Genomic DNA, 18,762 nt, shown 5'->3' on the forward strand with positions numbered 1-18,762 from the left:
CATCTAGTTCCTCATATCATCAGGATTCAGTTCAGAGAAGCCCTTCCTGATTACCCTATCTAAAGAAACGACTTAAAGCAATATGTCACTGTTTTATTTCCACATAACTCTTATCTACGTGAAATTGTTTGTGTACTTATTGTCTATCCTCATGCAATAGAATATGAGGGCCACAACAATACCCCAAGAGCCTATAACAATATGTAGTGTATAATTGCTGCTTAATTAATATTCATTAAATGAATAACTACTATTTTTCTTCTTAATCTTCTTTTTCAGGCTAAATCTTCCCAGTTTTTCAAATACTTAGTAAAGTATGCTACATGAGTATAGTGTGAGTTCATTAACTATAAACTGTTCCACTGTCACAAACTATCTATTCTAGCAAACTTTATATATATATATATATATATAAAGTTTATATATATATATATATATACTTTCTTATATATATACTTTCATATATATATATACTTTCATATATATATATATATATATATATATATATATATATATATATATATACTTTCTTAGAGCAGAAGCTGGCCTTTGCCTCCCTTTGAAACCTTCTTATTCATTTAGTATAGTATTGTGTACATAGTGGGTATTGAATAAATGTTGATGAATGGATTATGTAATGGGCTTTGGGTTCCATACATCAAGGTCTTGGAGGACAGATAATTACTTCTACTTTATATCTGACATTTTAATATAACTGGTTGTGGTCATTATCCTTTGGAATTGCATCCTAGTCAATTCCTTCAAGAAAAAAAAAAAGAAGAAAATAAGGCAAAATTACCTTGTGAGCAATCCACAATTGGATTTGCATTTAAAAATTGCTGAGTGAGCACTCCTGCCTGATGGCCAAATGAAATTAATCTCTTGTAACTCAAGGTCTCATCTATTTGGAGTGATGGGGGCTGGGCTCAGGGAGGCTGCAGGCTTCCTAAATAGTGAAAATCATCTCTCTCATTATTTATATTTATCATGTGTCCACAATATTCTCACTGTGCTAGCCAGTGGGTCCAGACTGTCCCTCCATCTCTAGTTTACATGATCAAGATCCCTGCAAACTCCTTGGAAGTGTCCCACAACCCTAGTGAAGGGAGGGGTCGGATGTTGATGACAGTTTGTCTCTTCTTCTGGACACAGCTGTTGGTTTATGGGTAGACACCAGACACAGTGGAGTCCGTTTCTCTTCATTAAATGTTTGAATTAAAGAAACAAATACTGAGGGAGTTAGCCCTGAATTATATAAATGGTTGAACACAGATGACCATGAATTCCTTCTGTTCTGATCCTGGGGAAGGACTACTCCTTATGTCCCGAGACCTGATTGTTTATTTTCCTTTTTGGATTTCAGTGAGGCCTTAAGAGAATTTAAATAGTCTCCTGTTTCTTGCAATAAAACTTCTATAAGGAACAATTATGTATATGAAGAGATATATAAACTGAATTGTATACTTCAGTGTGATCAGTGCTATGATAGAGGCTTGGGCAGGTTGCTATGTAAGCAAATTTGGAATGCTTCAACCTGGCCCAGGAAAGTCAGAGAAAGCTGTACAAGGCATCACCTAAAGTGAGTTATGAAGAGTAATAATTATCTTAGTTAAAAATAGCAGGGAGGAAGAGGCAGGTTTATGCAGCATGAACAAATCCAAGGAACTGTGAAACAGCAGGTATATTTTGGGAAATTCGAGTTAATATAATTGGAGCTCAAAGTACAAGGTGATGAAGTGACTGGAAAAGTAGATACAAGTCAGACCATGGTATGTCTTTCTTTTTTAAAATTAAATTTATTAGGTTGACCTTGGTTAATAATATTGTACAAGTTTCAACTATAAAATGCTATAATACATAATCTGTATATTGCATTATGTGCTCACCACCTAGTCTATCTCCTTCTGTCACCATATATCTGATCCCCTTTAACCTCTTTATTCTCCCCCCACCTCCTTTCCCTCTGGTAACCACCAGTCTATTGTCTGTGTCTATGAATTTGTTTATTTTGTTTGTTTGTTGCTTTCTGTTTTATATCCCACATATGAGTGAAATCATATGGTTCTTTTCCTTTTTTGTCTAACTTATTTTGCCTAGCATGATACTCTCACAATCCATCTATGTTGTCTCAAATGGTGGTGTTTCATCATTTCTTGTGACTGAGTAGTATTCCATTGTGTATGTACCACATCTTCTTTATCCAATCATCTGTTGAAGGACACAGGTTGTTTCCATGTCTTGGCTACTGTGAATAATCCTGCAATTAACTTAGGGGTACATATATTTTTATGAATAAATGTTTTCAAATTTGGGGTTAGATACCCAGAAGAGGTATTGGTAGGTCATGTGGTAGCGCTATTCTTAATTTGTTGAGGAACCTTCATACTATTTTCCATAGTGGCTCTAGCAGTTAAAATGCTAAGGAGTCCAGGCTTTATTTTTTAGGTTTCTAATCTGTCATACGACTAGTTTTGATCCTTTATCTGAGTAGATCCAGACTATATCCCAGGGCATCCTCCAGCTATTTCATAACTCCTTTTTAGGAGTGACCCAAGGCAAATTTATGAAAAGAAACACATGGCATATAGAAAGCAGCCAAGATTCAAAACCAATAGTTAAGAGTTTCAGCTTCTGTTCATCTGCTCTCAAGCTGAGTAATATTGAATAAGGAATTTAATCTCTCTGAGACTCTGTTTCCTCATCTATAAAATGGAACTTAAAAAATACCTCCCAGAGTTGTAGTCAGATCCAATACATGTATTTCTGGTTTCCTACAATATGTCATTTTCTGACCTTACTCTTCCACAGTCAGAATCTCAATGAATTACACCATCTCTTGAGGTAGATATTATTGTCTCCTCCTTCAAAGTGGGACAATAGTCTCATGGAGGTAAAGTCTCAGTTTGGTTTCATACAAGGTATATGTAGAAAAGCTATTTGAGATTATATCCATTTAATTTAAAAATCCAGTGCTATTTCCCCAAACCAGGGGTCAGAAAACTCGTTAGTCAACAGAGCCAAATATCAACAGTACAACGACTGAAATTTCTTTTTAGAGCCAAATTTTTTAAACTTAAACTATATAGGTAGGTACATTGTTATTAACTTAATTAGGGTACTCCTAAGGCTTAGGAAGAGCCACACTCAAGGGGCCCAAGAGCCGCATGTGGCTTGCAAGCCATAGTTTGCTGAAGATGGCCCCAAACCACAGCTGCTTAATGATAAGGAAGCAAATGAGAATTTTAAAAATAACAGTATTTTAACTAAAAAAGTACATTTACTAGTTGTTGCTCTTCAGTGGGTGAAGTCAATGTCTGTTGAGCATCCACATCCTTATTTTGGGGGGCTCTTGTCACTCAAGTGCCTGGTGTCTTCTTGGGTTTACTTCTTGTTATAGACAAGAAGTATGCTTCCACATACCTTGGGGCACCACCTAAGCTGCCCACCAAGGCATCACCTGGGTTCAAAGTTCAATTGACCTTTTTCTGGTATTCTATTGCAGTAGGGTCTTGCTAGAACCTAAACAGTCATCTGTTTAATTGATTTATTCTGAAGTATAAAAGACTTTTATTAGCTTATTTTAGTGTCCCTTCCTTGTATCCTTTCTTTTAAACAGAGGTCCCTTGGAAACCCAGCTTCTTAAATCAGCATTTCTTAAAGCTGGTCTTAGATATGTAAATGCAAGGAGCTGTTCCATTAAAGAAGAATTCTTAATATTGGTTGACATATTAAAGGTTCTGAGGAATCATGCAGATTTTTAAAAATTAACTTTTCTAACTTAATAATTTTTATTTGTTTGAATAAAGTCTCTCTTTGTAGATAACCTATTAGTGTCTCAAAATCAGCATTATGCAGAAAACACTTTGGTAAACCCAGGGCCTTAATAAAAAACCATCTTTGTGGAAATTCTGGCATTGTGCTGCTTGGAAGGAGTGATTTTGTGAGAGTTGAATCACATGAGTATACTTCTCAAAATATAACATATTGGCATTATTCTAAGAAGCTTTATGGAACTTGAAGAGTATACAACTATACTTTCTAAAAATACAATTATGAATCAAAATTAGGTTTGTGAGGTGATTTGTGTAAATGAAGAGCCCTACAAATTAAGCTTCATTACCTTTATCATCAATTCACAAAGGACTGGCCTTTTCCAAGTTGGTAAAGCCAAGCCTGCCTCGTTTTCATGCAGAAAGTGAAAGGATAGTGGACCAGGTAACATAGGGCTTATATTCTTATTCAAAATCATCCACTTTACTTCCACTTACTCGATACTGTGAAGTTTTTCATCACATAGGTGTTAGTTTTCAAATGGGGCAATAATTGTCCTATTAATGATGAAAAATCATTTTGAAGGGGTAATTAATGGGGAAGCATTTAAAAAATACATAACCATGTAGCTCCATATAAATATAGGTTATGATTCTTGTAAAAAATGCTTAATTCATTTGCTAACAATCATTAATGTTAATACTAACATATCAAATAAAAAACAAATTTGGACTTAAGTAATAAGAAATTTTATTTGAAAATAATATTGTAACAACGAAAGTGAGACTATAGCAATATAGGGAATGCTTTGACCATGAGATCTGCAAGCATCTCAGACTGAAAAGGAATTTTTGTTTACAGGGAGGAGTAAACACCACCGAAGTCAGCTGATTCTCAGGAGGGCCCCTTAAGGAGGGATGGTTCCCAGTTCCATAGTCAATGTGAGCCAAAGGTTAGAGAACCCCGAGTAAAGTTTGGTCAAGGCAAGTTATGCGCATTGTGTTAGATTGGTCAGTGGAAAGAAATCGTCCAGCTAATTCTGTATGAGATAAAAACTGGGGATTTGGAAGGTCTGCTTCTGGTCTTTCCTTTCAATAAGAGGATCATCCATGAATCATGGGTAATGGTTCTTGACAGTAAGTCATTTTTAAAAACGTAAAAGGGAGCTAAGGGGGCTTCTTGACCATTGATGTTTTCCAGGAGCACAAGCTTCGGGTATAAAGTTCAACATAGTCAGGCATCATCATTATTGTTTTCCTTCTGTCTGGTTAGTCATCCAAAATACAACATCTTTGGGCAAGTTGCTTAACCTTTCAGACCTTCAGTTTTTTCACTAGCAAAATCGAATAATTATAATAATAACAATTAGTTCACTAGAATAAGGTGAAGCTTAAATGACCTAGGAAAAATACAAATGCCTCATTGATGCAGAAGATAGCTCACTGTAACATTGTCTGGAAAAAACAAATAAACCACAAACAAAATAAAATCAAAGAGCAAAAACAGCCCCAAACAAACAAAACATGCAACCAGGACAAAATTTTGTCAGCAATCTAGATTTAGAAATTTAAGACGTTTGAAAAAGGAATAAAATATTATACTTTTATTAGTTCTATCCTTCGACTTCATTAAGATTATTTGGTAGAAAAACTTTTTGCTGTAAGCTGATGGTTGCATTATTTAAGGGAATAGGGAGACACAAAGAGGAGCCTATTCTATTGGGAGATGGGGAGTTACTGATAAAGGGAGAAGAACTTACGTACATTTGGCAAGAATGAGGTTTTTCTTTTTGCAGTCTGTGGCTATGTGATGGCTAATGACACAGGCTTCTTATCAGCTCCACTCATAAAGGAAGAGGCAGTGCTATAGGATCTCCTCCACTCTGTAAAACTCCTACATTGTGGACATTATTCACAATATTCACAAGTGAGTGGAAGGACAAAGGAGCTCCTAGTTGATGGAGCCTCCTACTGAGCCATGGCTGCATCAGACTCACAGCTTGCACTGGTGCCCACACAGCTCGCAGGAATATTATAGAAATGCTATTTATTTAATTTTTCATTATTATTATTAGTGGCTCCATGAGCTCTGCCACCTTCTCCACTTTCCTCTTGTTCACCTTCTTCTTCTTCCTTCTTCCACTTTAATAAAGGTAAATCTCATTTGAGGCAGCAAAATCCCAAAATGTGTATTTATTATCCTTATATTACAAATGGGGAAACTGTGTCTTAGCAAGGTTTATGTGCCTAAGCTCACACAGTTCACACATGATAGAGGGAGGTGGTAAAGATCTAGAAGTGTCTGGCTCACTCTGTCCCTCTAGGTGCATGGAACATGACTGGCCATGTGCGTGAAACAGCCTACTTTTATCTTAGGAATAAGGAATAGAGATGGAGAAAGACATCTCAGCTACATCTCCATGTGAATAACTGATTTTACTTTATTTGGAAAGCAATGAGCTTAGTCTCATATAGTTGTGTGTGTGTGTGTGTGTGTGTGTGTGTGTGTGTGTGTGTTTCAAAGAAAATAATAAAGAGGAGAGAGAGAAAAAGAAAAAAAAAACTCATCAAGTCCATATTGCACGTTGGCTGCCAGCAATGTTTCTTTTTAAAATAAAATAAAAATGTTCAGTTGTAGATTTTTTTTTCTTTTGGAGAGATACCGGAATTGCAAAGAGAGTGCCAGACAGCACTAGCATATGCTTATTTTTCTAACTCAATGTGGGCAGCCTTTCTTAAACATTTTGTATAAATATATTTATTCTCTCACTGAGACCTTGCCTGCCAGGTTCAGGAACAACTGAGTAAGCAGATGTATTAAAAACCAAGAAAAGAAAAGGAGGAATTGCCATGGAAATGCTGATGGCCCCTTTATTCCAGTTGAGTACATTGCCCTGAAATAATAAATTAGTGGCTGATACATTGATGATAAATCTATAGTGGCTTTCACATACAAAGTAAAAAGATATTTCACTCTGTCTTTGTTGGAGATGTAGTCGGAAAGCCAGGAAATGTTGACATCCGGTGGGCAGGATTGAAAAAAACACACACACAAAAACCCTTTGGTGCACAACCCAGCCCACATTTGCAAGCTGTCTGCATTTCTTATATTGGCCTCAGCTTTGACAAATGTAAAAAAGTCACTAATATTTTGACACTCTCCCTGCCCAAGTCTGATACCAGCTGGCTGCGAAGCCACATACTCATTGTTCTGCTGGATTTTAAAGACTGGGTCCCAGCCAAAGGACTGGACTGGATCCATTCATTCATTTTCAAGATTGAAGCTGCAGCTTAACTGTAATGACCATTTCTCAACTCAATCTGGAAACCTCTTCCAAATCCAACAGATGCCTGAGACGCAAATGTGCATTTGGATTGGAAACCATTCTCTCAGATAAAGCAACAAAAGGTGATCTTTGAATTCAAAAACAATTCCTTGTTTTGAGAGCAATTAATACTCTGTATATTAGTTAGGTCTTACTTAAAACAATTCGTATGCTTTTACAATCTTTGTAGAAACACTTATTTTGCTATTTGAAATAAAAATGAACATTTTAATTGCAGATAGATTATGGAAAAATGTGCCCAGAAAAAAAAAATTGGAAGAAAACCAAAATGTCAAACATGTTAACAGGGGAGATCTTTAAGTTTACAGTGAGTTTTTTCTTTCTACTTTTATATAGTTTTACTCTATAATAAGTTTTAAATTTATAATTGAGGAATAAAGAAAATATACTATTTTTTTCCTTTGAAAACACGCTCTGTTTCTTTTACTATATTTTCAACTCTGGTTACCATATTGTTCTGGTAATCATAGCAACGATTGCTAAATAGTGTGCTACAGCCATGGAAAATAAAACCACTCTAATCTACAAAAAAAATATCTTTGCTTTCTACTTCTTAAAAAAATGCTCCCCTGCTGTTGTTCCTGCTGTCCCATTTTTTTTTCACTCACTTAATAATTGGAGACATTAACCCTGATCACTTGCAAATTTTCCTTTGAAATTTATTTTCAGGTTAGCAGAAGCTTGGAAAACCTGCCATCATGGTGCTCTAGGAGAGAGGGAGTTAGTTATACCTTGATCCTTAAATCATGTGATGTGAGGGGATTGTTTCCAAGGCTTGATGAGATGCCTATACCTTTTAGTGTCCGAGTAATGTTTGAGAAATTATTTGCTTTATTTCATATAAATAGAATTCATTGTATCCTCCTATGTGTCAGATACTGTGTGAAAGACTTACATGTACTATCCATGTACCCTGATGACAATTTTATAAATTATATGCCTTCGTCCTATACACTTCAGTTGAGGAAGCTGATACCTACATGGACTAACATTTTGAACCTACTTCAGTTTGATTTCAGCCAGTGCCTTGTTTACCCTTAAGCTGTTGGGTTTTGCATTCAGAAAGACATGCCTTTTGATCTCAGTGGAGGCTCCAGCCAATTCCTGTGCCTTTTTAAATCCCAGTTTCCCTGTCAGAAAAATGGGGATGATGAAGTTGAAGACACAGGGCGGTTGCAAGGATTAAAGTAGTTAATGCTATCGACATCGATTGAAGAAAACCCTCTGATTCCACCCAAATAAAAACTACTGACCATGAACACCGAGATAGGTGTCATTAAAAATATTTCTCTATCCTGCCTGTAAAATTTGACATTATTTCTCCACAGCCTGTCGCCATATTCAACCCTCTGGCTTGTGCAGCACTGATTAAAAACCGGATTGCCGGCAGCCTTCCCTGATTGTCTACCAGGGGATGCCGCTCCTCTCTTCCTCCACCCAGTTGTCCCATGCACTATTCATGAGTTCTACAATATTCCAAACTTTAATTTCCGCAGATTAATTCTCACTAATTATTCACCATATGAACTTCGCAGGAGAATTCCACTGGATGCTCTTCCATCCTGAGGCAGGGAAGGCAATGTCGAACCACTTTCTGATTTCAAGTGGAAAACAAACTAATTATGCGGAAATATGATAATAGATGGCGCTGCAGGGACCAGTCCTCTGCAGGCTTCAAAATGTTTGCTGATGATCGGCTCCTCGTGTTATTTCTTCCAGGAGGAGCTGCCCTTTCATAATGCATCAACATTATTGACTGGCCTGTGATTCCTAACTTGGAGTTAAGGTGATTTGCATAATTGTATATTACTTCCGTCTGGTGGAAACAAACAAGATGCTCAGGTGCTAATGATCAAGCAGGCAGCAGTGACTGCTGGGAAAAATAGCATCAGTAAAATCCAAACAACCACGCATAGCAGCTTCTCTTTCTGGCATCTTCCACCACCTTCCTTTGACCCAGTTCTTTATTCCACGTGGCCACAGACATTGTTATTTTTCTGTCTGTCTAAGCATAGCCAGTGTCCTAGGCTAGGTATACATTCCAAATCTTCAAAACATAAAGCATCCTAAGGCCAGGAACTTTCCTACCTGTTTGTATTTGCTCAGGTCAAGTCTTCCTTCTTCTCTCTGGCATGAAGAGTCTTAGCTTCAAAATCCCACTGAACTGGTGCTCTCCTTTGGTGTCCCTCCAACTTTCCCACTTAGTATGGTTGTTCTCTAAATGAACAAGTATCAAATGGAGACAATGGGTGCTCAATAAATTCATCTCATGCATTTGCTTTAAAAAGTTGTTTATTTTTACAATTTGCTAGTTCTAGTCTAGGCATCTGGATAGAGTGAACAAATAAGAAAAAATAAATATCCCCCCCCCCTTTTTAAATTCTTTAATGCTCCTTTTTTTCTGCAATCATTCCTATCTCTATTTAGCAATTATTTATTCTGCCTTGTGGTACACCTGATGGACAGGGCCATTGCTTAACTTATCTCTGTAACTCCATGATCAGGTACCTAGTAAGGGCTAAATAAATGTCTTTTGAATAGTCTTGAGGTTTCAGAAGAGTGGATCATGCAAACCATTTGATGAATTACACCAAGGATGCAAATGGGGTACCTTATTTGCCAACTCCAAGTGATTTGTAGTGACCGCATGAAGTGCTGAGGAAGGATTTTTGAGGCAGCATATGCTTAGTGAAAAAGTTTTCTGTGATTAATTATTCATGGCTGCAACAGAACTATTAATAGTAAGCCACTTATCTTGTATTTGCATTCTTATAGAGATTTAAGCTTGGGCTTCTTCAAGAGTCTCAAGGGGTCTATCTGTGTAGGTTTTGTGGGTGGAGTTGATGAGTTTATCAGGTTGCCTACAGTTCAAGTGTTTAACAGGTTATGCTCTGTCGAGATTACAATATAGTAGTTTTGAGCTTGAAGTAAAACATCTTGATTTACTTTTTATGACAGTAATAAGATCTGCCATTTTTCGGCTAGGCACCTCCCATATATCATTCCATTTATTTTTATTTTTTTAAAATATATTTTATTGATTTTTTACAGAGAGGAAGGGAGATGGATAGAGAGTTAGAAACATCGATGAGAGAGAAACACTGATCAGCTGCCTCCTGCACACTCCCCACTGGGGATGTGCCCGCAACCAAGGTACATGCCCTTGCCCAGAATCGAACCTGGGACCCTTGAGTCCACAGTCCGACGCTCTGTCCACTGAACCAAACCGGTTAGGGCTATATCATTCCATTTAATTTGTCATAGTAATATAGCACATTAGGTCATTTATCCCACTTTACAGATGTAGAAACTGAAACTCAGAAACTTGAACATGATGAAAAACGATTGTGAATGGCAAATACAAAATTCAAGTTTGGTTTGTCCTGACTCCAAAGTTTGTGCTTTCCCCTCCCACTATCCTCAATACAAATTGTCATTTAGTCCTAATCTAAAGCATACTGCTTTGCATTTCTGAGAAAGGAGTCACTTTGTTTTAGTGGATAATGAGCCAAGTAGATGAGAGGCATTCCAATGATTGCAGTCTTTGTGGGTATTTGAGGGGCAGGGACCTTGTGTGAGGGTCCTTGTACAGACAGACTGAAGGGGGAAGGTGGCTTCAAATGGAAAGAGGTTGAAATGGAAGAAGACTTATTCAGTGTGTTTAGCATGCCAGGCATTGTGTTACATCCCGAATGATTTTCTTCCTTTTTTTTTACTTAAAAAAAATGTATTTTTCAATGATAGTTTACATTCAATATTATTTTGTTTTAGTTTCAGGTGTACAGCATGGTGGTTTACAAAGGGTTCCCTCAAGTACCCACCTGACACCATACATAGTTATTACAATTTCCTTGACTATATTCCTTGTGCTGTACTTTACATACCCATGACTGTTTTGTAACTAGCAGTTTGTACTTCTCAATCCCTTCACCTTTTCACCCAGCCCCTCAAACCCCTCCTCTCTGTCAATCATCAATCTTTTTTCAGTATTTATGAGTCTGTTCTGAATGATTTTCTTGAAGACCATTTAGATGAGTATTACTAGCTCCATTTCTCAGAAAAAGGAAATATAGGTTCAGATAAGTTTAGTAACTACATTAATGACAGGAGGGATGTTGTTTATTCCACTTGTCAACTGTTATATCCATATTTCAATATAGTATCTTTTGCCCAGCAAAAACTAGACTCTAAACAAACAAATAAATACATAGCAGTATATTCTTTGAATATTAATAAGTAAACCAGGTGTTAAATTCAGGTCTGTTCAACTCCAAAGCCTGTGCTATTTCTATCATGCCAGGCTGCCCTGGGGAAGTTTAAAATGTGCTTGAAACTTTGAAACCAGTTCCATTTTTTAAAGGATAACTTCTTATACAGCTGCCTCAATGCAGCTGGTCATTTGGAAAAAAATATTTATAAGAAGTCTTGGCAGGTTTCTTGGACATTAAGTATCTTTTACAAAATAATATTTTGATGGATTACATGTAAATGAATCAGAAACATATGGCTTTCATTTCCTTTAGAATGTACAAAAATGGGTTTGGCAAAATGGGTTTTCTGGAATGCCACCTCCAACGTATCCTTCCTCTCTCACTCCAAGTGTATCATATCCAAAAGGACTGGATGATCTTCTAAAAATCCCAGAAAAACCTGCGAACTTCCATCTTTGCTTTTGATCCATAATAATACAGAGATCATTTTTCTTTTTATTTCCAACTAGAGGCCTGGTGCATGAATTCATGCACAGGTGGGGTCCTTTGGCCTGGACAGCAATCGGGGCCAATCAGGGCCATCTTGCCCGGTCCCAACTGGGGCTAATGGGGGGTGGCCAGCCAGGGAGGGACCACAGGAGGGCTCCAGGGCATGTCCAGCCCTCTTGCCCAGTCCCAATCAGCCCGACACCAGCAGCAAGCTAACCTACAGGTCAAAGTGTCTACCCCCTAGTGGTCAGTGCATGTCATAGCAACTGGTCAAGTGGTCGACTAAATGGTCGACCCATCGGTGGGACACTTAGCATATTACGCTTTAATTATATAGGATAGCAGAGACAGCTGCTACAAGTAAGGCAGGCTGGTAGCCTGCCTAGACCTTCCCCAGAACATGAGTAAAACATCACAGTAGATGTCTGTTTACCTATCTTGTGAATGCTGAGCACTCAGGCATTGCAAGCAAAGGACTTCCTCTTTGTGCACACAATTTTAGGTCATGTACACTTTATATTATAAACTAGAGGTCTGGTGCATGAAATTTGTGCATGCATGGGGTCCCTAGGACTGGCCAGCGATCAGGGCTGACTGGGGCCTTCCTTCGTTTCATGCTACCTACCTCCTGGTGGTCAGCACACGTCATAGTGAGCAATCCAACTCCCAGTTTCCCGGTTGAACTCCTGAGGGGACAATTTGCATAATATATATATATATATATATATATATATATATATATATATATATCTCCTATCTAATAAAAGAGAAACATGGTAATTGGCGTACGACCGCTACCCTTCCCATTGGCTAATCAGTGAGATATGCAAATTAACTGCCAGCCAAGATGGCGGCCGGCAGCCAGGCAGCTTGAAACTAACATGAGGCTTGCTTGCTTCAGTGACCGAGGACTCCAACGTTCCCTGCCTGCCTTGCCGGCCTCTGAGCCTGCAGTTTAAGAAACATAGTAACAAATATAGAAGCTAAACAAAACGCCAGAAACCTGCTTTCAGCGAGCCCGGGATCTCAGAGCTGGAGTTGATACAGAGTTTTGATGATAGAACCGAAACAAAACAGATACCTGCTTTTAGGAGCGGAGGCCTAAGAGCTGGAGCCTCAGAGCTAAAGCTGGCCCAGGAATGAAAAAAAAAAGAAAAAAAGGAGCAGTTGGGAGCTTCCGTCACCCGCCAGCCTGAAAACAGCCCTCAGCCCCTCACCCAGACTGGCCAGGCACCCCAGTGGGGACCCCCACCCTGAAGGGTTGGTGACCAGCTGCAAACAGCCCTCAGCCCCTCAACCAGGCTGGCCAGGCACCCCAGTGGGGACCCCCTCCCTGAAGGGTGTGTGACCAGCTGCAAACAGCCCTCAGCCCCTCAACCAGGCTGGCCAGGCATCCCAGTGGGGACCCCCACCCTGATCCAGGACACCCTTCAGGGCAAACCAGCCAGCCCCCACACGTGCACCAGGCCTCTATCCTATATAGTAAAAGGGTAATATGCCTCCCAGCACTGGGATCAGCAGAGCCGTGAGGCCTCCTGGCACCGGGATCAGCGTGACAGGGGGCAGCGCCCAAACCCCCTGATCGCCCCGCGGCTCTGTGTGTGACAGGAGGTGGGGCCACAACCTCCCTATGGGCCCTGCTCTGTTCGTGACAGGGGAGGCGCCCCAACCTCCTGATCAGCCCTGCTCTGTGCCTGATACTGGGGAGCTCCCCAACCTCCTGATTGCCCTGCAGCTCTGTGTGTGATAGGGTGTGGCGCCACAATCCCCCCCCCCCCCCCCCCCGCATGGGCCCTGCTCTGTGTGACGGGGTAGAGCCATAACCTCCCCATCGGCCCTGCCTTGAGTGTGACAGTGGTGGCGCCCCAACCCCCTGATAGGCCCTGCTCTGTGAGTGATAGAGGGTGGCGCCCCAACCCCCTGATCCGCCCTGCTCTGTGTGTGACAGGGGGCAGTGCCCCAACTCCCCTATCACCCCTACTCTGTGAGTGACAGGGGGGAGCTCCTCAACCCCCTGATGGGCCCTGCTCTGTGTGTGACAGGGTACAGAGCCCCAACCCCCCTGATGGGCCCTGCTCTGTGCGTGACAGGGGGTGGCGCCACAACCTCCCTATTGACCCTGCCTTGAGTGTGACAGGGGGCGGTGCCCCAACCCCCCAATTGGCCCTACCCTGAACATGACTGAGGGTGGCATCGCAACCTCCCAATCCGCCCTGTTCTGTTCATGACAGGGGGCGGCGCCCCAACTCCCCAATCGGCCCTGCTCTGAGCCTGACCAGGGGCTGCACCTAGGGATTGGGCCTGCCCTCTGCCACCCGGGAGCAGGCCTAAGCCAGGAGGTCGTTATCTCCTGAGGGGTCCCAGACTGCGAGAGGGCACAGGCCAGGCTGAGGGACCCCCTTTTCCCCCACCCCGAGTGCACAAATTTTTGTGCACCGGGACTCTAATATATATATATATATTACACACACACACACACACACACACACACATATACATTTTGAGCCTTTTTAAGAAAAGCACTTTGTGTCGTGGGGCATTTCATCTGAAAAATCCACTGGATATTTATTTAGAACAGATTAAAGCTGTTATGTCCTGTGGAGAATAAAAGGCACCCACTGTGATTTGATAGCAGGGTATTAACCACAACATATACTCTCATAAAGCCGCTGAACAGACTGATGACCAACTGGACCACTAGGAAAGCCAGGAGTATCCAGTCAGGCTTTGAAGATCTTGTTACATCCATTCTTTTATTCAGGGTAGAGATTTTGAGATTCACTCATGTTGTAAGTATAAATAGTTAATTATTTTTTATTGCTGAGTAGTGGTTTATTGCACGATTATGCCACAGTTGGTTTATTCATTTACCTGTTCATGGGCATCTAGGCTAGTTTCAGCTTTTGCCCATTACACATAAAGTTGCTATGGACATTTGTGCAAAAGTCTGTGTGTGGACATATGATTTTGATTCTCTTCAGTAAATACTTAGCAGTAAAATGGCTGGATTCTATGATTGGTATATGCATACATTTGTAAGAAACTGTAAGACTGGTTTCTAAAGTGTTTGTACTATTCACTCTCTATTCTCAGCAGCAGTAAAAGAGGATTCCACCTGCTCTACATTATCACCGACACTCGATAAGGTTAGTTTTTAAAAACATTTTAGTCTTCCTAATGTAGTGTAGTAATATGGTTTTAATTTGGATATCTTAGATACCTAATGATTTTAGCATGTTTTAAAATGCCTATTGACAATATATCTTCATCCGTAAAGTATCTAAATGTTTAAATATCTGCTCATTTCCTTAATGTGCTGTTTGTCCTATTATTGATTTGTAAGAAGTGGTTAAATATTCTTGCTAGAAGTCTTTTTTTTTAAGTTTCTTTTTTGAAATAAATCTTTATTTTTGAGATTATTACAGATGTCCCTCTTTTATCCTCCCATAGCTCCCCTCCACCGGTTCCCACCCCACCCCAGGCCCTTGCCACCCTATTGTCTGTGTCCATAGGTAATGCATACATGCATATAAGATCTTTGTCTAATCTCTTCCTGCACTCCCCCCCCACCCCCCCCCCCCACACACACAATCCCTTCCCTCTGAGAATTGTCAGTCTGTTCCATTTCCATGCCCCTGATTCTATTCCATTCACCAGTTTATTCTGTTCATCAGGTTATTTATTCATTTGATTTTTAGGTTCACTTGTTGACAGATATGTATTTGTTGTTACTTTGTTGTTCATATTTTTTATCTTTACCTTTTTCTTCTCCTTCCTCTTCTTAAAGTATACCTTTCAGCATTTCATATAATACTGGTTTGGTGGTGATGAAGCCCTTTAGCTTTTTCTTTGTCAGAAAGCCACCAACCACATCTGTGTAGATCTACATTTGTATTCACTATTCTCTTTCTTTGATCTATATGTCAATCTTCTAGCCAAAGCCAAACTGCTTTGAAAATGGAAGCTTTTCAATAAATTTTTGAACCTCTTTATCTGACTTCCAATTTTACATGATGGCTTTGCTGGGTAGAGTATTCTTGGTTGTAGGTTCTTGCTATTCATCACTTTGAATATTTCTTGCCACTCCCTTCTTACCTGCATAGCTCCTGTTGAGAAATCATCTGACAGTCATATGGGTACTTCCTTGTAGGTAATTAACTTGTTTTTCTCTTGCTGCTTTTAAGATTCTCTCTTTGTCTTTTTCTGTGGCATTTTAATTATGATGTATTTTGGTGTGGTCCCCTTTGGATTCCTCTTGTTTGGGGTTCGTTGTAATTCCTGGACTTGTAAGTTTATTTCTTTCACCAGGTAGGGGAAATTTTCTGTAATTATTTCTTCAAATAGGTTTTCAGTATCTTGTTCTCTCTCTTCTTCTGGCATCCCCATAATTCAGATGTTGGTACGCTTGAAGTTGTCCCAAGGATCCTTACACTATCTTCATATTTTTGGATTCTTTTTTCTTTTTGCTCTTCTGGTTGGGTGTTTTTCTTCCTCTTATTTCAAATATTTGACTTGATTCTTAGGATTCTCTAGTCTACTGTAGAATCCCTGTATATTATTCTTTATTTCAGTCAGTGTATGCTTAATTTCTGACTAGTCCTTTTCCATTTTTTTGGCATTCTCACTAAGATTCTTGAAAGTCTCACTAAGTTCCTCGGAGGTTTCTAGAAAATTCTTGAGTAACCTTATAACTATGGTTTTGCACTCTATATCCAGTAGTTCCTTTCTTACATTTCTTTCATTTGTGACATGATTCTTTGTCTACACATTTTGGCTGCTTCCCTGTGTTTGTTTATATGTATTGGGTAGCTGCTAAGTCTCCTTGAGTTGACAGTGTGGCCTTGTGTTGTAGGTGTCCTATAGGGCCCAGTGGCCCAGCCTCCCCAATCACCTGAGGTGGACACTCTTGGTTCAATCCTTTGTGGGCTGTGTGCACAGTTTTGTTGTAGTTGAGGCTTGATTGCTGTTGGTGTCACTGGGAGGAATTGACCTCCAGGCCAATTGGCTGTGGGGACCAGCTGCGACTACAGTGGGAGAACTGCTGTGCAGGAGACACCCTTATGGGGCAGGACTTGCTTCAATGGGGCTTTGGTGCTCCCTGAGTCTGGCCCTTGAGTGTGATGCTTATGGATGTGAAGAGTTGTAATCTGGTATGGTCTCACACTGACCACTGGTATACTGGCTCTTGGGTTTCCAGGCAGTTGCAAAATCAGCCACTGCCTGGGGCCATCCAGCAGGAGCTACAGAGAGTTCTGCAGATTCCTCCTCTTGTTATTGGGTTTAAAAGTGCCCAGATGAGGCCCCGCTGTGAAGCAAGGCAGGCTGGTCCTGGTGCTGGTGCTGGTGCTGGTTTTGGGCCTTTTATTGACAGGTTTGGGGCTCCCTGACCCAACTTCAGCTTGTTTGACAGGTTTTTAGCCTGAGAAAGGACAGACTATTCATATGCAAAAGCCACTGCCCACAGCTTGGGTGGGATTGTAAATTGGGTTGGGGAGGGAGGGGCGTTCTCAGGGAATCACCAATCAGCCCTGCACTGGGGAGGTCCCAGCAAGGGAACAATGACCACTGTGAACACCTCCTTCTGGAAGAAAGCCACTTCCGTGTTCCTGCCCCAATACCAGACAGTCCAGTTTCTCCCTGTATGTGTCTGTGTACACCAGAGCCTTGCCTGGCACTGGAGCTCAGAGGAAGTGGGAGCTTATAAATTCAGTTTGTGGTGCTGGCCTTTTAAGAGGCGCACCTGGGTGTCCAGCAGCCTGTGTGTCACTCAGCCCCATCTGCTCTGTATTTTACAGTCTGTAGTTCTTATGGCCTGTAGGGACTTCTTTCCCCAGCTCTGGGACCCTGGGCTGGGGTCTGTTGTGGGGCTGGGACTCCTCGCTCCTCCAGGCAGCCTCCGCAGAGGCGATCTCCCTCCTGATTAAAAAGCAGCACACCCCGGTGCTGGACCAGCCCGTTCTGCGCCTCTGTACCTCCTGCCAGTCTCAGTGTGCTTTCTTCTTTGCCTCTCTAGTTGTAGTATTTCCACTCAGCCAGCTTTCCCGCAGCTCTGGATGATAGTTGTTCTGTATTTTAGTTGTAATTTTGATGTGGTTGTGGGAGGTAGAGAGTACAGGCTTTTACCTATGCTGCCATCTTGGTTCTCCCTAGTAGAAATCTTTTGATACGGGTTGCAAATACTTTGTCACAGTTTGTAACTTTCCTTTTGTTTTCTTTTTTAAAGAAGTATTTTGAAGAACAAAACTTTAAAATGTTGATGAAGCCTGATTTATCATTTCTTTTTTTATGGCTAATGGTGTTTATGTTCTAAGAAAACTTTACTTTTTCCAAGGTTGCAAAGAATTCTGCCCCCCCCCCCCCACCACCATGCTTTAATTATATAAGTTTTACAGTTTAAATTTTATATTTACTTCTATGATTTGTTTTGAGCACATTCTGTGTCTGGAGTAAGTCAGAGTTGGTGTTTATTTCTTTGTGGGTATCTAGTTGATCCAGTACCATTTTTTGAAATGACTTTTCTTTCCTCATTGAATTGCCTTGACATCTTTGTCAGAAAGCCACCAACCACATCTGTGTAGATCTATATCTGTATTCACTATTCTCTTTCTTTGATCTATATGTCAATCTTCTAGCCAAAGCCAAACTGCTTTGAAAATGGAAGCTTTTCAATAAATTTTTAAATCAGTTTAAGTCTCCCAATTTTGTTCTTTGTTTTCAAAGTTGTTTTGGCTATTCTAGGTCCTTCTCATTTCCACATAAATATTAGAAAAAGCTTACTGATTTTTACGAAACAAAAGGTTTGCTGGAATTTTGATAAGAATTGTGTTGAGTATACTGATCAATTTGGTGATAATTAACTAGACAATAATGGGGTGACATCTGTACAGTATGAAGAGAAAATAATTGCCAATGTGGAATTATAATCACAATGAAAATATCTTTCTA

The 18,762-nt window shown here is 40.2% G+C and overlaps 1 protein-coding gene across 1 annotated transcript in view; it reads left to right on the plus strand.

Moving 5' to 3' along the window:
* Nucleotides 1-18,762, plus strand: part of LOC308516496 (uncharacterized protein) — a 225,838-nt gene that overhangs the window by 205,950 nt on the left and 1,126 nt on the right. Inside the window, exon 9 of the mRNA XM_081087474.1 lies at nt 14,914-14,963. The gene's annotated coding sequence lies outside the window, so the exon portion shown is untranslated. The remainder of the gene's footprint in view (nt 1-14,913; nt 14,964-18,762) is intronic.

Source organism: Myotis nattereri (assembly GCF_964212035.1).
Source record: "Myotis nattereri genome assembly, chromosome: 3".
NCBI lineage: Eukaryota > Metazoa > Chordata > Mammalia > Chiroptera > Vespertilionidae > Myotis > Myotis nattereri.